Raw genomic sequence first — 27,368 nt, 5'->3', positions numbered from 1 at the left:
TATTGACTTTGTGAAGTGTTGTGAATGTGCCCCAGATTTAGCCCTTGTGAAATCCACAATAAAAATTTGCAGAAAGACATGACATGCTGAGGAGTAAAAAAAATTGCAATGCAGGTCATTTTAGGGTAGGGCTACACAGCAAACTTGGTCAAGCGACAGATGACGCTCCCAAGTATCTCAGCATAGCAGGGCATCCATAGAAATTAATGGGGTTGCAGCGCTACTTGCATGTTTGCCGTGACCACAAACCTAGAATTGCAAAAAATCCAACCATGCTGGATATTTTGTGATTCTAGGCAAAAATGCAAGTTGCTCTGCAACCCCATTCATTTCTATGGCTGTCCTGCTACTCTGCGATCCTTGGGCACGACATCCATTGCATGACCAAGATCACCTTACATGCTGTGAATGGGTTAAAAGGAATGCATTTTATTATAGTTTTATTGATTATATGCAATTTTGTAGAAGAGAAGTGCTGGACAGATTTATGTAAACTGTTTAAAAGAAAATCTGTTCTTGTAACTCACAGTAACCAATCAGAGAGCACTTTCATTATTCAAGAGCACCATAAGAAATTAAAGCTGCACTGGGATTGGATGCATTTGGCAAAAGAGTCCGTTTTTTAGACAGTTTCATAAATCTAGCATTTTTCACATGTTGTAGCTATTTAAAGAAGTCATGTTTTCTATTGGGTCCCTGTGTGTCTGTACAGGTGGTACATATTGTATGTTTTCCCCTCTTGCCTATTGCCCACAGTGAGAAGAGAGATGTGCCCAAATCATTATCAGTGTGTATAGTGTTTAAAGGCATTCAGTAGAATAAAAATGTCACCAGTTTCCCAACTAGTAGTGAAGACTAGAGATGAGCGAAGTTTTGAAAAATTAAATTCAGCAGCTTCGCCAAAGTTCCACAATAAATTTGATTTGTTACAAATTAATTTGGCACAAATTGCTATTAATCAGGCATTTCCGGGCCACTCTGCCTTAGGGTACGGCCGGTACGGCCACACGGAGCAGTTATGTTGTGGATTGCGGTCATGATGGGGTGAAGAATCGCGTGGGCAATTAGCCCACAGTTGCCTTTCATTTAATAATGAAGACCGCACTGTATAGTCGGTCTTCATTGTTAATGGCCGTGCAGCACCTTTAAACAGGGGCTGTACCCACTTATCCAACTCCAGTGCTCTCCTGCCCTACAGGTGGGAACACTTCTTCTGCCATCTGCTTCTCCTCCTTTTCCACATCTAATATTGATGACAATTTATCATCAGGGACATCCAGCTCTTCCTTTCTCTGCATCTTGCTCACTTTTCTAGGACATGGAGACTTTTAAGGAACATTTGGAAGAAGTAAAGCCAGCAAAAGATGAGGTCATCATTAAGACCTGGCCCCCTTTAAGAGTGCAGACTGGTTGGGACACTGGCACTGGAATAATAAAGGATTCCATCTTATTGGTGTTAAATTACATATCTTCGTTTATGGCTGATATAGGAATAAGTAAATGTAGGAATAAATAAATAAACTGACGCACATTAAGTCTCCCTGCACTCTCCCTCTCCAATATTCTTCTATTAATCGTTTTCAGCAACACTGTCCCTAGCACAAGAGAGCTTGCCATGTCTCTCCCTTAGCTTCACAGGACAATGGTGCAGGATAAAGGTTTTATAGGCAGCAACATCACAGGGGATGACTATCTGTGGATTTGTTGGCTGCACGGCATTATGGGTTCCTGGGCTTGTCTCCTCTACACTTAGTTTCTCTTTGTAACACGTGCAGCTGGCAATTTAGGAAAACCTGATTCGTTACCACGAAGCGCGAGGAACTTCGAGTTCGTTCCAAATCAAAGTTTTCCTAAACTTTATACCGAATACCACTTTGAATGCTTTGCTTCGCTCAACACTAGTGATGACATACACTAATTCTGTCCCAGTATGTACAGCATAGTTCACAAGTGAACACCCAACAGGAAGAGTCAGTCTATTGTGATGGCTCTAGTGAACAATATTAAAAATTTAAAATATTTTAAGATATATTACATAAAAACTACTGCTGAATATTCCATTTAAGAAGCCAGTTTATCTATAGGAGATATTTTGTCTGATGTGATATCTCAGAATAGACCTTAATAAAGAAACAGTGCTTTTCCTATGGCTAGGCATGCTCATAGGAAGTATCTTTAATAAATGTACTCTTGATACCAGAGAGCAACTTATAATATACACTTTGTGAGAGCATGGTATCCAAATCCAAAAGGGTAGATAAGCAGCACAAATGCCCAGCAGGTATTTACAAGTGGAATGGTGAGAGCCTGTATAGAAATCTTTAGTGGTGTTCATCACAAAAACAGGTCCCATATGAACTTATCTTCAGTAAGAATTGAAAGTTAAATAATTACAGATCCTTTAAAAATATAGCATTTATTTTATGAGATTAAAAGTTTCCAGTGGTCAGCATGTAGGAATAAATGCAGTAGGCGATGGCTGTGTCACATGGACTCATGCTTCTTCTTGCCTTCTAGTGACCAGAAGAAGAGTTAGCCATAAGAAGCAGCCATTGCCTGTTATACCTGTTCCTACCCACTGACCACTGGTTACTTTTATGTTTCAAAAGCTTTTATCTGTCAAGAAAAGTTAATAAAGCATATTCCCATAAAAAGGGATCATACATAAAGTACACAAAAGTGGTTAGATCTTGTAACATGAGCCATGAAAGTCATCATGTCATTGGATATGAATGTGAATAGATTATATGATCAATTAGTCACTGTTATTAACAGTAGTAAGCACTCAGGGCATAAGAAAGCCTTGGCAAGATTGAATATGCTGCAAGACATAATATAAGAATACAAGAATTACAGCATAAGGTAATATTAGAAATCTGTGGCGTAAGAGGAGGAAAGCCAAGGTTTCCCAAGCTTACGAAAGGCATCAAAGGTGTAATTTCTGTTAGCACAGCCTGCCCCTGACCTCGGATCTCATTTATGGACTTTGTTTACCGCGTGCCTCTGACCTTGGACTTCGCTTACTGACTTCGATTGATTGCCGCCTGTCCGGACCCAGAACCTTCTGGCCATGCAAGTCCCCTCGGTGCTTGCACCAAGTACTCTGACCCCCTGGTCAACTGCCACTGACTCGGGGACTGCTCTGCTCTAGAGCAGCCCCTTGCAACTACCCTAATGACCCAAGCTTATCGTCACCATCAGAGGCTCTAGTGAAGACTAGATAGAGGCTTAGTTACGCCCCTCCAGAGTATACCTAGTCAGTGGCACAGTGGGTCCACACCCGCTTGCATAACATTTTGGTCAGGCCATGGAACCCGCTGATCCGAACCATCCCAGTACCACCAAGTTACACCAGGAGTTGGCTCAGCAGCGTGAGCGTCAGGATCAAATATTGTCCTACCTACGCAATGTGAATATGCATCTAAATAACCAGTCATCTGCTAACCCAGCATCATCAAACTTCACTGCCCCAGTGAATTCGGCTTCTGCTCCGTCCTCTTCCTATGTACCCAGATCTTACCTTCAGCAAGCCTCTAAACCTCTGCCTTCCATGTTGTCTGCAGTTCCTGAACCAATGCAGGTCGACCAAGTGAGGCTGACTAAACAAGAACGTGATTACCGCAGTGTCAAAGGACTTTGTTTCTATTGTGGTGGTTCTGATCATGTGCTCCATGCTTGTCCCCTGAAGCCTGGAAACTCCCGAGCCTAGGGTCTGTTGGAGAGGCGGCCTAGGTAAAGATAATTCCTCTCCACCCCTGACTCTGCTGGCAACTATGTTGTTTGGAGATAATCGGTTCACAAAGACAGTTCACAGTCCCTTCTGTGACAGATGTCAGGAGATCAAGGAGACTGGCGGAGTGTGGAGGAATCTAACAGCTTCTTTGATTACTCTTTATTCAGTATTTGTTTGTGACCTCATCCCCTGTTCCAGGTGTAGCTTAGTAATCATTACTCTACCCTATTTAGTGTTGCCCCACCCTTCTAACTGTGCAGTAGATAGCTTCATTTGGGTTTGGAAGAACTGGTGCGAGGTCGTCTCTGGTGTTCCTTGTCACGGATGAGGTAATAGAGTAAACATCACACGACAACCAGGGGGGAAAGGAAAAGCCACTAGGCCTCAACGCTAGGGAAGGGAAGGGGTCACCACCTAAAGAACCCTAATCCTGGCCCTGACTCCTAACCGTATGGGCACTCCTTGAAGGTAGAAATGCCCATACACAGGAACCTGGAAGCCCTGGAGACCCTGAGGAGCCCTAAAGATATTAGCAAGGCTGAGAAAACCTGTTCCTTCCAAGATGAAGGAACAAGCATCTCCCTGAGGCCTAGTAATTACAACCAAGGGGAAAAGACAAACTACAAACAAGCAAGACATTTAGCTTCTGTTGTAGAAGGATGAGCATAAACTCCAGCTCTTTCCAATTCCAAAATGAAGCAATCTACCGCATAGTCAGAAGGGTGGGGTCAGACTATAAAGAGTAGACAAGAGACAAGGTAAGTGGTCATTAACCTTATCAACACTGAATCAAGAGAAATCAAGGAGGCCGTTAGATTACTCCACGCTCAGCCAGTCTCCTTGATCTCCTGACATCAGTCACCTGAGGGACTGTGACATTCCTGCTCTACAGAATTTATGTGTCAAGCTTATTTGTGTTTTGTTTTTTCTTCCTTGCTTTTTTTTACTAGGCCTCAGGGAGACGCCTGTTTCTTCATCGAGGAAGGAATGGGTTGCCTCAGCCCTGACAATATTCTTAGGGCTTTCTAGGGTCTCCAGGGTCCCAGGTTCCAGGGTATGGGCATTTCTACTTTCAAGGGGTTCCCATACAGTTAGGAGTCAGGGCCAGGAGTAGGGTTACTAGAAGGTGACCCCTAGCATTGAGGCCTAGTGGCTTTCCCTTTCCCTCCTGGTTGTTAGTTTGGTGTTTTCTCCAATACCTCATCTGTGACAGAAGGCTCTTTTGGATTCTGGATTGGCAGGAAACTCCCTGCAGCAAGACACAGTGGATTGATATTGTATTCCAGTCCAACACCTGCAGAAACCATTGATGGTGTCATCCTTCAATGGAAGAGCTCTATCTGAGTCCGTACAATTTTCTACTGAACCAGTGAAACTACAGGTAGGAGCTCTTCATACAGAAGAGATTTTGTTCTTTATTCTTCAAAGTTTCTCTCATCCTCTCCTTTTGGGGCTAGCATGGCTCCGTGTTCATAAACCTTGATTGGAAGTCTGGAGAGTTGCTTTGTTGGGGACAGTACTGCCTTGGAAAGTGTTTTTCTCCTGTTTAGCCTTCTCGGTCACTCCGTGTACCACCAAATCTTGAAAATCGGCCTGCAGCATACCATGCCTATGCCAACGTCTTCAATAAGAAGGAGGCTGAGACGTTACCTCCACAAATTGATTTGGTTCCTGGTTCTTCACCTCCCCGTGGTCACATTTATCCTCTGTCACCAGCAGAGACACAAGCCATGTCTGACTATAAAAAAAAAAATCTTGACCGAGGATTTATCCGGAAATCATCTTCTCCGGCTGGTGCTGTCTTCTTCTTTGTAAATAAAAAAGACAGTTCACTCCAGTCATGCATCAATTATAGGGGCCTAAATAAAATCACTATCAAGAACAAATATCCCCTTCCCCTTATTCCAGAGTTGTCTGACCTCAGAGGAGCTAAGATCTTCTCCAAATTAGATGTGAGTGGGGCCTACCACTTGATCCGAATTCGTCAAGGGGACGAGTGCAAGACCACCTTCAACACCCGTGACGGTCACTATGAATATCTGGTAATACCCTTTGGACTAAGCAATGCTCCTGCATTTTTCCAAGAATTTGTTAATGATATTTTCAGAGACTTGTTATACTCTTTATTTATTTTTTATATTCTTTATTTATCAAGTTTAGAAAAGACAGATATAATAGAAACACTTCTTAGTACGATAAAATAGATATCACAGATATCTGTTCAACAGAAGCATGTAAATTAGTGCAAAATATCACTCATAGTAGGATGAAATTCGGCCACATCCCTATCTTATATGAAGGATGGCCTTATGTCTATCCCATGCATGCTTAAACTCCTTCACTGTATTTGCAGCTACCACTTCTGCAGGAAGGCTATTCCATGCATCCATCTTATAAGATGTCTAGTAAGCTGAGTAGGAGGATCTAATTCGAGCAAACAACAATGCTTGAAACATACCCTTACAAATGTCATTGAAAAGTATACTTAAAAGTAGGGAGATACAAAGAAACAACAACCTGGGGAGGGGAGACTAGAGGTAGGGTGTAGGCGTAAGGGGGTAGAGTGAGTATGGGAAGCAAAATCTAGCCAGTAAGGTCTTATACTCTGGGGTGTTTTGGAACATGAACCATGGGGTCCCATGCAGTGTTGAACACTTTGTGGGTGTTTCTCAAAATAGCTGTCAGCTCCTCCATTCTCTGGATGTCCTCTACTTTGTGCATCCAGAAGTCCACAGACAGTGGTATAGGCGACTTCCATATTGCCGGAATGCAGGCCCTGGCCGCACTCACCAAATGGCGGACTATGGACTTGTTAAGCAACCAGTTAGATATATCTGAGAGTAACAGGAAAAAAAAGCCTGGAGTGTTTGGGATGGGAAATGGAAAGATTGAGGTCATGATCTTATGTATCAACTCCCAGAACTGTCTGAGTTTACTACAATGCCAGAAAACATAGATCAGGGATCCTTGTGCTATGTCTGTCACTGAAATAGTAAATATCCCCTTTAAAAATTAACTTTTAATTGTTTCCTTTAAAATCCCACAAATAGTGAACAAACAATAATGTGTATATAAAAAACTTGGGATTCTTATCTGATCACAGGTAAGTAGTATAATTGATGCTTTACCACGTCTGTGGTTACTCACGGTACAGTTGAATTCCACGGTTAGGGCTCAAATAGCAATGCCTTCTTCTCCTGGTGGTAGACGGATATAGATAGCAGCTGTTCCGTCATGTAATATTCTTTTCGTGTTCGTTGTTCAGGAGGAAAAGAAAGTGGAGATAAACAAGAACATAATTCAGCGTGTAGGCAGTGGGGGAGCTATCCCTAGCAATCTGCGCTTTCCCTGCCTACAAGCGGAGTAATCGCTCCGAAAGGTGCAGCCCCACTTCTCGGTGGCTGTACCCTGTTATGCTGTCCCTCCCTAAGAGAAACCCCAAATATAAGGACACTGCCTTGATACCACACAGTTTCTATTAGTCCTGCATGGGGTGTCTTAAAGGAGGTTGCGATGGAATTCAAAAATTATATATCAGTCCCAAGTAGTAGATGTAGTCAGTTGCTGGTTACTGGCCCCATCAGTTCACGGTCCCTAGTTCCAGCAAGGAAATAAACATCCAGCAAATTGGGATAAATGTAATAATGATGGGTTAAGTATTCAGAATTGATCAAGTCCAGCTATAACCTAACCCTAGCAAAAATATAAATGAATAAAGTTTGTTATTAATTACAACAAACACATTGTCCACTAAATGTCCAGGCGTACACCAGACCACCCAGATGATTCAGCCTTAGGGGATGTTGGAGACAGCCCTAAACTATAATCCCTAACACTAGGCCCTGAGCCCAGGGGCGACTCCTGATGGTGGAGGCCCCCTGTCCTCGAACCTAACTGGACACTCCTGATGTGCCCTATCAAGTAAGATGGTTGGGAGTCAGGATTAAGTGTGGTGGGCTGGTGTAGGCGTGGACAAAGAGGATCAATAACACGCAATGCACAGTGTATACAGCCCTGTTGATACAAATGACCAGCAGGTACACGGTGCAATAAACTACAATTAAATGAAGACACCAAATAAGTGATAATAAATAATGTCACAGATCTAGTCTGTGTAAAGCCCCGACGCGTTTCCCCCACGGTGTGGGATCATCAGGGGGTGGATGCAAATGAGATAAATCATCAATAAAGATAATGAGGAAAAAAACATGTCAGACGGGTGGAGGCCCAAACAATGTTGGCATCCCCGTAATATAGCCGTCTAGCAGGCGGTGTCAAACGACATACATAGTTAAAAAGGGGAGATTGGACCAGATAATATTCCTGGGAGGTCTAGAGGGATAGACAGAGTATCAGACGTCTTGATATAACGGGCATGTGCAACTCACATACGGCCATCAAACATGGATGTCTGTAGAGAGAAAGATAATACTCGCTGTATATATGCGTCCAAATGTTCACCAGTTACACACCCACTATTGTGAGACGCCACCACCAGCACCTATCAGATTATAGGAGATCACTCACTAGATTAGGGCAAAATATAGAGCGCACACGTAGTCACGGTTGGTGCCAGAAGGTACAGATGGCAGTCTTCTAAGTACTGGTGCTCTAGACAACAAGTCGTCAACAGTGTGTTTAACTCATATCCAGCATAATGAGATACTAGAGAAATAATATAGTAATAGATGAGATCACATCGGAATGTCTATTACCCATGTAAAGTAACAACAGATAAACTAGTTACCTTTAAAAGTAATCTGGATAATGTAGTCCGGCCCCTCAGGATATGGCCGTCCACTAGTTAGAGTACACTTAGTGACAAAAGAGTGTGTATATGTCAGGTATGCACGAAGATAATCATCTCATGCCTAGGTGTAATGAAGTAGGGATACTTACTTATGATGGCGAGTCCCTCAGATCCTGTAAAGCCTCCCAGGGTCCACTGCTTGGTCAAATCCAAGTAGCCCTTAATTTATACAGATATCCTGATTAGAAATACAATCACCTGTTCATAGGTGACCCCCTCCGGTGTATAGTTCAGATGCCGCCTAGTGTTAAGGTATGTATTGACCCAGTGCCGGCGTGCGTTCCATTGTGGAACACACGCCGCAGAATATCCGGTTCAACCGTCCGGATATGACGTCATAGGGTCTTGCGTTCCAGCGTGGAACGCAAGGCGATCCCAGCGTCTAGGTACGGCGTCATCAGACTGAGCCCTGCGTTCCAGAATGGAGCGCATGGGGCCAGATCGATTTGTGGAGCATAAAATCCTCCCAATAACATAGATGCAAAGCATTGAGTAGAGTGAGTGCATGGCCAAAAAGTATCATAGATAGTTTTAAGCCGCTTATGCAAGCCTTTACGGCGATTGTGTAAAGATAAATAATAGTGTCCATGCAACAGATAAAGGTCAACTATCTAAATGATAAAATATAGCTTTTTGTTTCTCTGGATTAATGCTCTGAGGGGGGTATATAAGTCTATAGATAACAAGGATATCTCCATGGCAAATGGCTAGATAGAGGGCCATAATGAGGACAAGGAGTTGTTGAAATAGTAGATATGGGGTATATATAGAGACGATAGATACTACGGTGAAACATTTACTATTCACCGTTTATGATACAGAGAATTTGGGTACTTCACGCACAAATGACCGTTGGGGCTTTACACAGACTAGATCTGTGACATTACTTATTTGGTGTCTTCATTTAATTGTAGTTTATTGCACCGTGTACCTGCTGGTCATTTGTATCAACAGGGCTGTATACACTGTGCATTGCGTGTTATTGATCCTCTTTGTCCATGCCTACACCAGCCCACCACACTTAATCCTGACTCCCAACCATCTTACTTGATAGGGCACATCAGGAGTGTCCAGTTAGGTTCAAGGACAGGGGGCCTCCACCATCAGGAGTCGCCCCTGGGCTCAGGGCCTAGTGTTAGGGATTATAGTTTAGGGCTGTCTCCAACATCCCCTAAGGCTGAATCATCTGGGTGGTCTGGTGTACGCCTGGACATTTAGTGGACAATGTGTTTGTTGTAATTAATAATAAACTCTAGTTCCAGCAAGGGTAGTTAATTGATGATAACTGGTCCCTTCAATTCATGGTCCCTGGTCCCGACACATTTTCCCTATTTATACAATAAGGGTTCATCAGGGGACTCTTCTAAGTAGCCCAAAGGCGATATTGTTTGTGGATGCCAGCAGATGATCAACTTGCAACAGGATATGTTGCTAAGTCTGAGTTTAAATAGTCCCTGCCCGCAAGAGCGGATAGAATCTCTCTAATAAAAATGGTAGTGCTGCCCCAGGTTCTGTATGTCCTGCGCAACTCGCCTGTATGGATCATGGACAAGTATTTTAGATTGATAGAGCGGATGCTTAATGATCTACTATGGGGGAGGAAGCGCGTGAGACTGAAGGCACTCTATTTTTCCATGCCCTATAATCAGGGAGGTCTTAACCTCCCTTATTTTAAGGGCTATTTTGTGGCCTCTCAACTTTGTTTTTTTAATGATTGGGAAAGTAGCCATTTCTGCAACAGAGTGGTGAAAGTCACGAGAATTAAAATATCACATTGTTATAGACACTTAATGAAAGAATTTTTTTTGGGTGTTCTTTCTCCAGGACAAAGATCCTGGTCTTCTGTACTTCTAGAGCTGGGTCCCCCAGATTGGGAGAATATAGGGGAAAGTTTAAGATTCGTTTCACACAATTTTAATCACACTGTTGTACAATTCAATATTTTGCACAAAATATATGTGACACCTATGTGGTTATATAGGAGAGGACTTAGAGCCTCCTCTGACTGCCCACGCTGTGGCGATTCCGAGGCAGATCATTTACATTTGTTTTGGGACTGCCCAATGGTGAGCAGCTATTGGAGATCGGTCCAAATTAACTTGGCTCGTAAACTTAATATTGTTGTCCCTCTGTCCCCCAGGATATGGGTCCTGGGAGATTTATCAGAGGTTAATTACCAGCCTATAAAACGCCAACTATTGATCAAGGTACTGTTTTTGGCCAGGCTTCTCATCTCTAGATTATGGTTTTGTTCTTCTGCTCCAGATTGCAACCACTGGTTAAGTTTGGTTGAGAAAGTGAAAAGTTATGAGAGAATCTTGTATAAACAAAGAGGATCCTATCTAAAGTGGGGCAAATTGTGGGCAGATTGGGACAAGCCTAAATAATTAATCTGGGTTATATATATATTTATTTTCATTTTTTTTTATTATATTTATTTATTTATCTATTTATTTATTTATTTATTTTCCTGCAAGGTGGGGGGGGCTTGGCGGGGGGGGGGGCTGGGGATGATCCTATTAGTCCGGCCTTTTCTATATGAATCATAAATAGTAAAGGAGGTGAAGCTGCATTTGGGTACTGGAGTATCTCTAGGAATGCTGGGGGATGGCGGGACCTTCCGGCATTAAACAATGGCTAAAATTTTTAATTGAACCATAGAACCGTGCCGGCTATGGGTGGGGACCCGGGGCCCGGGATATTGGGCAGCCCGGTGACTGGGTGTGCCCTAGGACGCGGCTCTCTCTGTCAGACATGTGGCTCGACTGTAGGCAGTGATATGACACATGTTGTATGGGTACCAAGAGGTGTTCTCTCAGCGGGACAGAGCCGGTTTTAGGTAGTGCTCATGTCTACATTCTCCCTAAATGCCGGTGATCACCGAGTGATACTCGAGTTGAGTCCCTTTATATGTGAGACACTAATATGGACATATGTGAGGTACGGTTAAATAGGGCATTAAATTCTTAATTTAACTACAAGGGGATGAGGCAGCAAAATATGTAAGAGGTTCCTTTTCCACTGCGATAGAAGACTGCTGGACCCCCAAACTTGTTTTATGAAATGCTTGCGATCAAAGATTGCAGTAGGCCCGCTACGTACGGTTAATGTGAGTATCGGATGAATGGTTACATGGTTGTCAATCCTGTCAATTTCTTACCCATGATCGGGGGAGAGAGCGCGGGGCGCGCGCTCGTTCCCTGGTGGCCGCTCGGGCCGCGGGCCCCTGACCTTTTTCCCCTGTATAGACAACAATATGTCAAGTGGGATGTTTTGTGTGTTTGTTTTGCCTCATTAGGCTGTGGATGACGGACGTATCCCGCTTTTCCCTCAGCAAGTGAGATCTCCATTTGTATTCTTGTTGTCTCCATAAGCATGGATACTTGTATGAAATTATTCTTAATCATGTTGCAAATCACAAATTTACGGACTGAAGGATTTTATAATATTATAATTGTAATATGGATATGAATTTTTGCATTATAAATTAAAAAAAAAAAAATAAAATAGTCCCTCCTTACCTCATGAATGGTGGCGTCTCGAAACTGTCTGTGCGCCTGCGCCTACGTCATGAGGTATGACGTTGAGCGCCAGTGAGCGTAAGCGCTGGTGTCATGTTCCTGCGTCTGCATTACAAGATCCTGGCAGGACGCTTCACTGGTCGCGCTGTAATGCCGCACTATTCGAGATTCAGGCAGGAGGCTTCCAATTCATTAGTGCGTCTGCGCTTAATGACCGTGCCAGATACTAGAGAGATATATCCTGATAATTAGAAACCTATGTAGATATTAGATGTTCCTTGGCCAGAATAAACTGATACACAAATGAATCAATATAGATCCTATATAATGTAAATTAAGGAGTAAGACTTAGACTAAAGTCTATAAATACCCAAGGCTGGCAATCACAATGTGGACGTATATATATATATATATATATATATATATATATATACTTATTTATTCATTTAAATAAGGGCAAAAAATTACTCAGTGTCAAAAAGACTAAGGAGTCAAATATCAGATATGTCCCTATTTTTGGATATTACAGTGTAAGACCTATCTCAGTCAAATATACAGCTTTTCTAAGATTAGACCTGTCTATAGATTTAACCATTCTTGAAAAGTGGAGGTCTCCCTTTGTATGAATCTCGGACATTTCTACAAAAAACTTGTAAAAGACAGAATCTCATTCAGTCCTAATGGATGTACTGTTTTTAATCGGAACATCCATTCAGTTTCCTTCTGAAGTATCCTTGTGTCAATATCCCCACCCCTTGTGGAAGGACGTATTATCTCAACAACGCAAAATGTTCCCCTACACGTCTCCTAAGTTGTCTTATGGTTTTGCCCACATATTGCATTCGGCATGCACATGTGCATAGATAAATCAATCCCACGCTTTTACAGTTCGCATAGTCACGTATATTGTATAATTTTTGCGTGGATACACTACAGAAGGTTTTTGTATAGCCTCCATCATTGTGCTATTTCACAACGCCAGCATAGCGAGGTGGCAGAGGGAAACATTTTATGAAGACGAGTCGGAACATAAATACCAATTTATAGCCTGCTTCCTGAAATTTGCTAGCGATCGATGACGTATGTGTTAAATGGTACAGTTTAGGCCATAGGTCCGAGAGGAAGTCCACTCCCAGATCGGCGATCCATTTGTTCATATGGGGGGGGGGGGCATAAACTCGGACCTGGTACTTATAAAATTCAGAAAGGGAATGCCTGTATACACCTGAGCCAATACATACTTTTTCAAAAGGTGTGAGAGATCTATCAAAGTCCGGTGTGGAAGGAATAGAGGAAAGAAAGTGTGAGAATTGTCTGACCCTCCATGGACCCAGCGAGCACGGTTCTGATTGATTTAGTAGTTCAGTATGCATAAACCATCTTCCCGCATTTCTAAAGAATGGAACTCAACATTTATCCCCCCAGTTGCCATTGCGTAAAGGGGCCAGATGCCCAGCCCGCCGGGAAATCTGGACGGCCAAGGATCGGGAATAATGGGGAGGGGGTTGGTGAGATCCCTTTCTTATTAGCGTTTATATGGTATTGGTGTAGAGTCAGTCCTATGGTAGGGTGAGTCTTTGTCATCGCCTGTGGAGTCTTTGTCATCGCCCAAGGCAGTAGAGCAAGGGGGGACCGGGAACTTAGCTGTTCAATGGCAACCCATTGTTCAAAGGGGGTGTGACGGCACTAGTCCAGAACGCGCTGTATCATGGAGGTCACATAGTATTTACGGAGGTCTGGTATCCCCAATCCTCCCTGCTCTTTTAAGATATGGAGTAGTAAGCAGGGTAGTCTCGGTTTTCTCCCTCCCCAAATAAACCTGAAGAGGTCCCGATGAGCGACAACAAAGAAGTTTGATGGTAAATGAATAGGGAGTGTCTGAAAGAGAGGACATTCATCTTATAAATGGCACAACGGCCAAACCATGTGTAGAGACCTTTTGACCATCTATTCAGATCTTATCTGACCCGGCTGATAAGAGGGGTAAAATTCCTGCTATAGATCTCTCTCAGATCCCTTGGAATCCAAGTTCCTAGGTATTTGATTGCTCCCGCTGTCCATCTAAATGGAAAAGCAGCAGCCAAGGCTGATTCCTGTGAACTTTTTAGCTATATATTTAATGCTTATGATTTTTGAAAGCAATTAGGTTTGGGAATGAGGTCAGAGGCTTGGTAATGGTGAACATCAGGTTATCTGCATAGGCAGTTTTCTTAATTTCCCAGGTCCCAACTGCAAGGCCAGTGATAGCAGGTTTCATCCGAATTGTCCGAAGTAGTGGCTCTAGAATAAGTGCAAAAATTAAAGGGGAAAGAGAGCACCCCTGACAAGTGCCATTCCATATGTCAAAATCAGAGGGTAGAAACCCGTTAACCTTCGTCGCTGCAGTCTAGGAGGTATAGAGAGAACAAATCCAGGTCATCATAAAGTCACCTATGCCTACGTGGTTCAAAACTTCAAATAGCCAAGGCCAACTTACTCTATCAAAAGCCTTTTCGGCATCTGTAGACAGAAGGCACATCTGGGAGTGTTGTAATTTGGCCTGGTATATCAAGTTTAACATTTTAGTTGTGTTATCTCTGGCCTCTTTGGATGGTATGAAACCAACTTAGTCTGTATGAATTAGGTCTGTTAAAAGGGGGACGAGACGCGTGGATAGAATTTTTGTGAATAATTTCAGATCAACATTTAACAAGGAGATTGGCCAGTAACTTGCACAGGCTACTGGATCTTTTGCCTCTTTATGTATCACTGTGATGTGAGCATGTGTCATGCCTTTAGTGGTACTGAATTCAGCGCCTTTGTGAGTGGGGTTTTCAAAAGGGTTAGGTATTTCTTGTGTTAGTCCAACCAGGCCAGGGGCTATACTTGGTTGCATAGAATTTAAGGCAATCATTAGTTCCTCCTCCAAAATGGGTTAATTAAGGGCCGTAATAGCATCCCATGGGGTCTTTGGTAATCCTGAGTCCACTAGGTATTTGCGCATTGCAAGAGTCTGGGTCAAGTTATTTTGGTTCGAGCAAGGGAGGTTATATAAATCGCTATAATATAGAACAAAAGCCTCTGCTACTTTTTCTGAGTTGTTAAGGTTAGGACCACTGGGGAAGGCAACGGTACATAATTTCTTTCTTTTTGTTCTCGTAATGATCGAGCTAACGTCCTACTACATTTATTACCATATTCAAAAAAGTGCCGTCTACCCTTAGTTAGTAAAATTTTGGTGCGTATGTCAAGTTTTTCTTTAAGTTTCCCCCTGGCTAGCAATAAGGCTGTTTGAGTTTTTACAGCATGTGTTTGTTTGTGTGCCTGCTCTAAGCGGGAGATCTCAGCAAGAAGGTGTGATATTTTGGTCGCTCTCTCTTTTTTACGTCTGGCTCCATGTTTAATAAGTGCTCCCCTGACCACCACGCCCATACCGTCAGGGGGGATATATTGCCCACCTGGTTCTCTTCGAAGTAACGCGTGAGAACCATTTGTATGTCTTGCGAAATTTCTTGTCTTGTATCAGGGATTCATTCAGTCTCCATTTCCCGGACTTAGGTGTAGGTGGGGGGGGGGGGGGGGGGGTTTAGAGAGACATGCAGCATTGCATGGTCTGAGAAAGTAATGGGGTCTATGGTGGAGGAGTTGAGGGAGGACACTGTCGCGTGTCTGATCAGAAAGTAGTCTAGTCTAAAGTATACATCTCTTGCTGGGTAATAACAGGTGTAGTCTTGAGTGTCCGGGTTTATCGCCCTCCATATGTCCACTAGCTCATGTGAATGTAAGAGGCGCTAAATGTGGTGTAGGTACAAATAAGCTAAATGGGAGGCTCCTCTGGAGACATCTATCAATGGATCTATGGCAAAGTTTAGATCCCCTCTGACTAATAATGTGCCCTGTAAAATCTTCCAGTCTGGAGAGGATTCTCGCTAAGGAGTTATATTGATTAGTAGTGGGTAGGTATATGTTTGCTAGGGTGAAAAGATGGTGGGCAATCTGACCTTTCAAGAATAGAAATCTGCCTTCCTCATCTGTTCTGATATCTACAAATTCCCATGGAGCATTTCTAGATATCAGTATGCTTACTCCTTTTGACTTTGAAATGGGGTAACAGCTATGGTAAGTGTCTGGGTACCTGGGTGATTTGAAGTGGGGAACGTCATCCCTGCGGAAGTGTGTTTTCTGTATAAAAGCAATTTGTAACTTTTTACTCCATAGGAGCAGGAGAATGGAGGACCTTTTCTCTGATGTGTTGAGATTGTTGGCATTGATAGAAGCAGCGTTAATGGTAGACATGTTTCAGTCCTAAATCAGGAAGATAGAGAGAGAATGGAAGGGGAGGGGAGACAGGAACACTAGGCGAGGGAGGCAAACAACAAAAATTTACAGTAGGGTAGTTTTATAAGGGTACTTTCACACTTGCGGCAGAGTGATCCGCAGTTCCGTCGCCGGAACTGCCTGCCGGATCCGGAAATCTGCATGCAAACGGAAAGCATTTGTAGACGGATCCGGACGCGGATCCATTTCACAAATGCATTGCAAGAACGGATCCGTCTGTCCGTTTGTCATACGGATCCGTTTACATTTTTTTTCACATTTTTAAAGGTCTGCGCATGCGCAGACTGGAAGGACGGATCCGGCATTGCGGTATTTTTAAAGCCGGATCCAGCACTGATACATTACAATGTAAATTAATGCCAGAACTGGCATTCCAGCAAGTTCCGGAATGTTGGACGGAGATAAAACCGCAGCATGCTGCGGTATTATCTCCGTCCTGAAAAGTCAAAAAGACTGAACTGAAGACATCCTGATGCATCCTGAACGGATTTCTCTCCATTCAGAAGGCATGGGGGTAAAACTGATCAGTTCTTTTCCGGTATTGAGCCCCTAGGAGGGAACTCATTGCCGGAAAAGAAAAACACTAGTGTGAAAGTACCCTAAGCTAAATACCCGCTCCGGCTAGTCCAGAATGGGAAACACACAAAAGTAATTGTACCAATACAGTGGAGTCAAAAGAGACCCCACTTGGCAATTAAGGGTAAGCTCAACAGTAAGCCCACGAGAATCGCTTTCCTATGTGGGGAAAGAAAGAGAAACTAGAACTGCTTCCCTTTCCCTGGGCCCAGTGTAATAGGTACACCAGGTAATTTTCTTAGGAGGTCAGGGAGGGTGTAGCCAGAAACTGTCCGACCACTGAGGGCAGAAACTTTGCCATTCAGATGGAAGGAAGAGGGAGCCTGAATTAGGCCAGTTACTCCCTGGGTTACAAATTACTCATTTAGGAAATGCAATACATAGCTTTAGTCCTCATTTGTAGGGATGGTTTCCACACAAGGATCCTGTGCTGTTGTGTCCTTTGAGAGAGTTTGTGCGAGCGCTTGCCACGGGAGCGGGGGGATGTCGTGGTTGTAAAGGGCATGGAAACAGGGACTTCTAGCCAGTCCGGTAACACTACCGAGGGTACTTCCAGAAATCGGGCCAGATCTCCAGCCAGGTTCATGGAGTGTAGGGCAAAAGAAAGGCCATTTCTATGAGAGATGAGATGGAATGGGTGACCCCAAGGGTATGTTGCTCCCTTTTCGGAAATAGAATGCAAGAGGGGTTTCAGGGTGCATCTCATTATTATGGTTCGCCTCGGGACATATGGTAGTAGTAGAATCTGGGTATTCCCAAACAGAACGGGACCCTGTCTCCACGCCTGTTGTATGATCCCCTCTTTCTCCCTGAAAAAATGAAGTCTAGATAGAACATCTCTGGGCGCAGGATTATCTGGAAGTCTAGGCCCTAGGACTCTGTGTACTCTGTCCAGTTCCATCACTGCATCCGTTGGTCTAAAAAGAAGGGTATTGAAGATGTTGGCCACGACCTTGCGCAGGTCATTCGTAGGAATTTGATCTGGGATCCCCCGTAGTTTGATATTGTTGCGACTCCCCCTATTTTCTTGGTCGTTTAATTGCAAAAATAAAAGTGCCTATTCATATCTCGTTGAAGGGTTAAGCTTTTTTCCACCTTGGTAAGCCGGGAATCTAATGTCGATGAGACTTGTATCTGGGTAGATAGCTGCGTAGATACATTGATCAAGTCAGATTTTACGGCAGCAATGGCCTGTTCTTGTTTGGTTTCAACCCTGCTTATTATTGCTTCTAGATTATTCTTTGTAGGTAGATTAGTAAGTAGGGACCAGATATCTTTCAATTTCAGGCGCTTGGGGCGTCTACTGTCTTTGGAAGAAGCAGATGATGGTGTTTCAGAGGCATCTGAGAGGGCAGGATTTTGGAAGATTGATGGGGTAGATGGCGGATCAGGAGTAGTGGTCAGAGCAGAAAGGAGTCTGCTATCATTGCTGGGTATAAAGTCCCTTGCATTCGGAGAGAGGGCTTCGAATTAATTAACATGCGCAGGCGTCAGTCGCCATTTTGTGAGGCCAAGTTCACAGTGCTATCTGCGGGGAGTAGCACTTCAGGAGAGTCAGGGACCACAAGGCCCATGTGCTTGTCTATCGATGCGGCACTCACCAGGTCAGGCTTCTGGGTGGTAACCATCCTCGGCTGCAACTCATCCTGCCGTGGCCAAGGTAGAAACACTGGGGGCTGTGTGAGCCAAGGGTGAGCTGGGCTGTTGGTCTGCCCTGGGTGTGCATCCACATACAACAGGGTTCCTTTGTTCCGCGGTTGCAATCTCCAGAAAGCTTGACAGTGCCATCTTGGATTCAGCCATGCTAAGCAAAAGGGTTGATCTCTGGCTAAAATAGCGGGCTATGTGTGGTTCTGGAGCCAGGTAAGTGAATCCACGGCGTCCTGATCTCCTTCCCATTCTCCCACTCAGGGGAAACAAAGCTGGGTCCTGCGGGAAGCTCATTTAGAGGGCCCACGGGTATGCTCTTGTGTTGTGGTTTATCTTGATGATATCCTTGTTTTTTCTCTAGATTTGGCTACTAACCAGAAGCAGGTTCGTCTGATCCTTCAAAGGTTAAGAAAAAATTGTCTGTATGCCAAGTTTGAAAAATGTCTCTTCAAACAAACCTCACTTCTATTTTTGAGGCACATAATATCTGATACTGGCCTACAGATAGATCCTGAAAAGCTGTCTGCGATTTTGAAGTGGCCTCGTCCTTTTGGTTTAAAGGCTATTCAACGTTTCCTGGGGTTCACCAACTACTAACGCCCGTTTGTGACACACTTCTCTTCTTTGACAGCTCCCATCTGAGCCTTGACGCGTAAAGGGGTGAATTCCAAAAATTGGACTGCTGAGGCTGAATCAGCCTTCCAAGCCTTAAAACAGGCCTTCTTTACGGCTCCAGTACTCCATCGTCCTGATGCCAGTAAGCAATATTTCTTGGAAGTGGATGCATCGTCTATAAGAGCTGGGGCGGTGCTTTCACAAAGATCTCCCTCAGGTAAGATGACATGTGGCTTCTTCTCTAGGGCCTTCTCCGCTCCTGAGCGCAACTACTCGACTGGGGACAGAAAGTTGTTGGCCATCAAGATAGCATTGGAGGAATGTTGATACCTTCTTGAAGGAGCCAGTCATCCGGTAGTGATCTATACTGACCACAAGAATCTCACCTCTCTATAGTCTGCATAGAGACTTAATACACACCAAGCTCGATGGTCCCTGTTTTTTGCTCATTCATTTTTTTCTTTACTTTCGTCCTGCATATAAGAACATCAAAGCAGATGCTCTTTCAAGATCCTTTGATTCCACTGACCAGGAGGAGGATCCACAATTCATCATTGATCCCGCTAAAATCTCAGCCTGTCCAGTAAAGCTATCCGAAAATCCTCCTGGAAAAATCTTTGTTGCAGAATCTCTCAGAAAGTGAATCTTACTATGGGGTCATTCATCTAAAGTGGCGGTTCATGCTGATCAGAGAAAGACCTTCAGGTTCATTGCACAGCAGTACTGGTGGCCATCCATGCAACAAGACATCCAAAAATTTGTAGCTGCTTGTATATCCTGTGGGCAAAATAAAACTTCCAAACAGCGTCCAGTCGGCCTTCTGCTTCCTCTTCCTGTTCCTGAGGTTCCCTGGCAACAAATAGCCATGGACTTTATCACGGATCTACTCAGGTCTTTTGGTTGTTCTGTAATTTGGGTAGTGGTTGACCACTTCTACAAAATGGCACATTTTGTCTCTCTGCCTGGACTTCCTACTTGTCAGCATATTATCCTCAGTCCAACGGTCAGGTGGAACGTGTTAACCAAATTCTGACAAACTTTTTGTGCCACTTCACTAACAGTCATCACAACAACTTGATCGAACTATTGCCTTGGGGCTGAGTTCTCTTACAGCAATCATGTAAGCGAGTCTTCCAAAAAATCTAAATTTTTTGTTCTTTATGGCCAACAACCGAATATCCCACTCCCGGTGTCTTCTTCTTCCAGTATCCCTGCTGCAGATGCCACTTCAAGAGAGTTCTCTAAAATCTGGGAGGAGACTAGGGGAGCTCTGAAAGAAGCTTCTGTGAGCATAAAGTAGTCCGCGGATAAAAAACTTAGAAATTCTCCTAAATTCCGTCGTGGTGATAAAGTCTGGCTCACTTCCAAATACATCCAGCTTAAAATATCCTCCTACAAATTGGGTCCAGGCTTTATCGGTCCATTTGAAATTCTTGAACAAATCAATGATGTTTCCTACAAACTTAAGCTGCCGGCCTCCCTCTGGGTACTGAATTCCTTCCATGTCTCCCTGCTGAAGCTCGTCATCCTGAATAGTTTTTTCAAGAAACCTGTCTCTGCTCCTGTTGCGGTCAGTGATGAGAACATCTATGAGGTAAAGGCCATTCTGGGCGAGAAGAAGAGTAGAGGGAAAACCCTGTTTCGGGTGGATTGGAAGGGGTTTGGTCCTGAGGAGAGATCTTGGGAACCCAGAGAGAACATAAATGCCCCTCTTCTGCTGAAAAAAATTATTGTTCAGTAGCAGACCTGAGGAGAGGGCGCGTAAGGGGGGGCTACTGTTAGACCAGCGGGTGCGGGGGGGCACCAGACTCCCTCTTTTTCCTCCTGCCGCCATGCTGACAAATGTGGGCAGCAGGTAGCTTAACTGTGCTATCTGTGTTCCATGCTAGTTTCCTTCCTGCTGGAGACTTGCACTGGTGTTCGAGCTTGCGTGGGTGTATCCCTCTTCACCTATGAGGCAACACACACACGCCCTCTGTCTCACCAACTTATGGCTGGATTGCAGCAGGTATTTAAAAGCGCTTCCTACTACAGGAAGATGCCTGAGCAAACTCATGGTTTTAGCTTGTCTATCTCCAAGTGCTAAGGTGTCTCTCTTGTCTGCTTCGATGTGTACCGGATATTGAACTCCTAGACTTTGCCTATTTGCCTCTGACCTCAGACTTTGTTTATGAACTTTGCCTGTTTGCTGCCTGCCCCTGACCTCGGATCTCGTTTATGGACTTAGTTTGTTTATCGCCTGCCTCTGACCTCGAACTTTGCTTACCGACTTTGATTGATTGCTACCTGTCCAGACCTGGAACCTCTTGGCCACGCTTGCACCGAGTACTCTGACCCCCTGGTCAGCTGCTCTGGAACTGCTCTGGAGTAGCCCCTGGCAACTACCCTAACGGCCCAAGCCTATCCTCATCATCAGAGGCTCTAGTGAAGAGTAGACCATGTAGTGACTTAGTTACGCCCCTACAGAGTATACCCAATCAGTGGAGCAGTGGGTCCACACCTGCTTGCATAACAATTTCATATAGCCCCCAGTTTCTTCTAAACAACTATTCACCTGATCCTATCCAGTACAGCTTGAAAACACTGAATACTTTTAAGCTCATGAAATAAGTGCTGTTTTAAAAGGATCGGTGAATGCCGCACTTTCAGTTGTTACTGGAGATATTTTTGTGAGAGTATAATTTGAGATAATAGCAATTAGTAGTTATAACAATAAAATCATGTGGTTTGGCTCTGGAAGATTAAAGATTCAAAGATTAAAGTCTGAAGCTTTCAATACTCACAAACTAATTTGTCTAATATTTAACAAAAATGTTATCAAACAATATATTTATTTTTCATAACATTTTAGAGTTACCTGTCAAAATCCTCGATTTGGCTTATTTCCTTGCTATGTTCATTTAACTAAAACGCTCCTTAAAGGGAGAGTGCCACCAGAAAATGATATATTATTTAAAGCAAGTTTTAATTCTAAACCTTTTTATGCCCACATAAAATAAATCTTGAAGGGTAGAATCACACTCCAAACAAACTTCAAAATTAAAGAGGTGCTCTGGGCTTTTTCAAAATCCTATCCTTTTGTCTGCCCTGTAAAAGAAGAATAGCTTCAACTAGTTCTGACTGATCCGTTGCTCTGCCGCCGACTCTGCTTGCACTCACAGAGGCTGAAGGTCCCTCCACTTAGGTCTCAACCGGATGTGTTCTCTAGAATTATAATTATGCAGCTAAACAGGAAGACTAGGGAACAAATGTTGTAGTGACCCATATGGATACGCCCGCAGGCTGAGTGAGTGCAGCAGAGATGGTGACGTGATGGACAGGTAAATATTAACCAAAGTATCTTTCCTTCACAGGGCAGAAGAAAGGATGGATTTTATAAATATAGATATGAATCCCGGTTATTTTACCCCTGAGATGCTACTATCAATAGCGACTGCAAAATCTGTGGGGTTAGACAGAGGGAGGGGTCTTTGTCTGTCGCCTAATCAGAGCCCAAAAGCAAAATCAGGGGCCTCCATTCAGCTGGCTTGACAGCCTGGGGCCTTGTGAAGGCGTGTAATGGCTAGCTGCCTGAGAAGCTGTGTCTAAAGAACAGCTCAGAATGCAACCTGTCAGAATCCCATATATTGCAATAGTATTCTATTGCAGTCTATGGGACAAGTGATCAGAAGATTGCATGCCCAAGTCCCCTAAAAGGACTAAAATGTACAGTGTAAAAAGTTTTTTAAAAAAGTTACAAAAACTTAAAAAAAAACACTAATTTACAAATAGAGATGTCCCGAACTATTCGCCGGCGAACAGTTCCGGCAAACATAGCTTGTTCGCGTTCGCCGCGGCTGCTGAACATATGCGATGTTCGGTCCGCACCCTATTCGTCATAATTGAGTAAACTTTGACCCTGTATCTCACAGTCAGCAGACACATTCCAGCAAATCAGCAGCAGACCCTCCCTCCCAGACCCTCCCACCTCCAGGACAGCATCCATTTTAGATTCATTCGGAAGCTGCATTCTTAGTGAGAGGAGGGATAGTGCTGCTGCTGATTTAATAGGGAAATCGATAGCTAGGCTACTGTATTCAGTGTCCACTACAGTCCTGAAAGACTCATCTGATCTCTGCTGTAAGGACAGCACCCCAAAAAGCCCTTTTTAGGGCTAGAACATCAGTCTGCTTTTTTTTTTCTTTTCTGTGTAATCTAATTGCAGTTGTCTGCCTGCCAGCGTGTGTGTCAGGCTCACAGCGTATACTGTGCCCACTTGCCCAGTGCCACCACTCATATCTGGTGTCACAGTAGCTTGCAAAAAAAAACTTTTTTGATTGTAATATTATAGCAGTCAGTTGCCTGCATGCGTGTGTGTTTCATGCCCTGCAAGTGCATAGTGTCACCAGCGCAATTCATATCTGGTGTCACAGTAGATTAGATTAAAAAAATATATATTATTTTGACTGTGAAATAATAGCAGTCAGTTGCCTGCACGCGTATGTGTTTCAGGCCCTGCAAGTGCACAGTGTCACACCAGTGCAACTCATATCTTGTGTCACAGTAGATTATATTTAAAAAACAAAAACAATTTTGACTGTAATAGATTGAATAGCAGTTAGTTGTCTGCAAACATGTGTGTCAGGCCTACAGCGTCTACTCAGCCAACTTCTGCCAGTGCACAGTGCCACTCATATCTGGTGTCACAGTAGCTTGCACGCATAGTACAACTAAACTAATCTAAAAAAAATGACAGGCAGAGGCAGGCCACCCCACAGGGGGGGTCGTGGTCATGGTGCTGTGATTCCCTTTGGCCCTAGAATAATGCCCAGTGTTCAGAGGCCACGTACCCTGAACTCTAAAAGTTCTGAGGACATAGTTGACTGGCTAACACAGGACACCCAATCTTCTACAGCTTCCGCTCGGAACCTTGACGCACCATCCTCCTCCAGCTCAGCTTCGGGCACCTCTCAAGTTACCATTCGCCCGCCTGCTGCCACCACCAACACTAGCACCACAGCTGCTTCACTTGATCTGTCAGAGGAGTTATTTACACATCAGTTGGAAGAAATGTGAGTGATGCGCAACCATTATTGCCAGAGGATGTAAATAACAGGGATATGTCTCAGTCAGGCAGCATTACACAGATGGACGTACGGTGTGATGATGATGATGTTGTACCCGCCACTGCTTCCTTTGCTGAGTTGTCAGATACAGGTGAAGCGGTTGATGATGATGATGTGTCCGTGGATGTCATGTGGGTGCCTGCTCAAAGAGAAGAACAGGGGGAAAGTTCAGATGGGGAGACAGAGAGGAGGAGGAGGAGATGAGTTGGAAGCAGGGGGAGGTCGTCGCAAGGAGCTAGTGGCACAGTCAGACAGCATGTATCGGCACCCGAGGTCAGACAGACAGTGTGCCAATCAACGCATGCTGTTGCCACCACCAGAGTGTGGCATTTTTTTGTGTGTCTGCCTCTGATAACAGCAATGCCATTTGCAACCTGTGCCAAAAGAAACTGAGTCGTGAGAAGTCCAACACCCACCTAGGTACAACTGCTTTGCGAAAGCACATGATCTCACATAACAAACACCTATGGGATCAACACATGAGTACAAGCAGCACACAAACTCAAAGCCACCATCCTCCTCCTGGTCCAGCATCTTCAGCCACGTCAACCACTGCTTTCCTCCTTGCCCCCTCTCAACCATCCGCCACTCCGCCTCTCGCCTTGAGCAGTTACTGCTCATCTGCCCACAGTCAGGTGTCTGTCAAGGACATGTTTGAGCGTAAGAAGCCAATGTCACAGAGTCACCCCCTTGCCCGGCGTCTGACAGCTGGCTTGTTGGAACTCTTAGCCCGCCAGCTTTTACCATACAAGCTGGTGGAGTCTGAGGCCTTCAAAAAATTTGTAGCTATTGGGACACCGCAGTGGAAGGTACCCGGCCGAAATTTATTTTCACAAAAGGCAATCCCCAACCTTTACTCTATTGTGCAAAAGGAAGTTATGGCATGTCTGGCACACAGTGTTGGGGCAAGGGTCCATCTGACCACTGATACCCGGTCTGCAAAGCACTGTCAGGGCAGGTATATCACCTACACTGTGCATTGGGTACACCTGCTGACGGATGCCAAGCATGGAATGAGTGGCTCTGCAGAGGAGTTGGTGACACCGCCACGACTTGCAGGCAGGCCTGCTGCCACCTCCTCTACTCCTCCTACTCCATCCTCTTCGCTAACCTCCTCAGCTGAGTCCTCTTTTGCTTCTGCGTCTTGCTCCACATCAACTGCACCCCCCCAGCTCCCCAGGGGCTATTCCACATCCCGGATACTTAGTGTCACGCCGTCTTGGGGTTGACTTGCCTGAAAGCAGAGAGTCACACCGGACCAGCACTCCTGTCTGCCCTGAATGCACAGGTGGATCAGTGGCTGACTCCGCACCAACTGGAGATCGGCAAAGTGGTGTGTGACAATGGAAGCAATTTGTTGGCGGCATTGAATTTGGGCAAGTTAACACATGTGCCGTGCATGGCACATGTGTGTAATCTGATCGTACAATGCTTTGTGCATAAGTACCCAGGCTTACAGGACGTCCTCAAGCAGGCCAGGAAGGTGTGTGGCCATTTCAGGCGTTCCTACAAGGCCATGACGCACTTTTCAGATATTCAGCGGCAAAACAACATGCCAGTGAGGCGCTTGATTTGCAACAGCCCGACACGTTGGAATTCAACACTCCTAATGTTCGACCACCTGCTCCAACAAGAAAAAGCCGTCAACGAGTATTTGTATGACCGGGGTGCTAGGACAGCCTCTGCGGAGCTGGGAATTTTTTGGCCACGTTACTGGACGCTCATGCGCAATGCCTGTAGGCTCATGCGTCCTTTTGAGGAGGTGACAAACCTAGTCAGTCGCACCGAAGGCACCATCAGAGACATCATCCCATTTGTTTTCTTCCTGGAGCGTGCCCTGCGAAGAGTGCTGGATCAGGCCGTAGATGAGCGTAAAGAGGAAGAGCAAGAGTTGTGGTCACCATCATCACCACCAGAAACAGCCTTAACAGCATCGCTTGCTGGACCTGCGGCAACACTGGAAGAGAAGTCTGAGGAAGATGAGTCAGAGGAGGAATGTGGTTTTGAGAAGGAGGAAGACCAACCACAGCAGGCATCCTAGGGTGCTCGTTGTCACCTATCTGGTACCCATGGTGTTGTACGTGGCTGGGGGGGAAGAACAGACCTTCAGTGAGATCATTGAGGACAAGGAACAGGACATGAGGAGCTCGGCATCCAACCTTGTGCAAATGGGGTCTTTCATGCTGTCGTGCCTGTTGAGGACCCTCGTATAAAAAGGCTGAAGGAGAACGACCTGTACTGGGTGGCCACGCTACTAGACCCCCGGTATAAGCAGAAAGTGCCTGAAATGTTACCGAATTACCGGAAGTCGGAAAGGATGCAGTAGTTCCAAAATAAATTAAAAAGTATGCTTTACACAGCGTATAAGGGTAATGTCACAGCACAACGGGAATCTAACAGGAGAAGAGGTGAAAATACTCCTCCCCCTACCACGACCACGCCGGCAAGGACAGGACGCTTTACAGACGTGTTGTTGATGGAGGACATGCAGAGCTTTTTAAGTCCTATGCATCGCCACAGCCCTTCGGGTCCACCCTCAGAGAACGACTCGACCGACAGGTAGCAGACTACCTCGCCTTAACTGCAGATATCGACTCTCTGAGGAGCGATAAACCCCTTGACTACTGGGTGTGCAGGCTTGACCTGTGGCCTGAGCTATCCCAATTTGCGATAGAACTTCTGGCCTGCCCCGCTTCAAGTGTCCTGTCAGAAAGGACCTTCACTGCAGCAAGAGGTATTGTCACTGAGAAGAGAAGTCGCCTAGGTCAAAAAAGTCTAGATTACCTTACCTTTATTAAGCTGAATGAGGGATGGATCCCGAAGGGACTGACTAAAAAAGGCCTGATGAGATGAGCTGCCTTGGGCTAAAAATGGTCCACACACTGCTGTATTTTATCTCTGAATGCCGGATGACTTGCGTGACTTATCCGCCACCAACTAGGGTTTAAGCCGCAATGTTTTAGGGCACCATCTGCCTGGAAAACATCATTTTTTTCTGGCCGCTGCTACAGCAGCGGCTGCAACAATACCTAGTTTTTCAG

This window comes from Bufo gargarizans, chromosome 1 (assembly GCF_014858855.1).
Source record: "Bufo gargarizans isolate SCDJY-AF-19 chromosome 1, ASM1485885v1, whole genome shotgun sequence".
Taxonomy (NCBI): Eukaryota; Metazoa; Chordata; class Amphibia; order Anura; family Bufonidae; genus Bufo; species Bufo gargarizans.
This window is presented reverse-complemented; position numbering follows the sequence as displayed.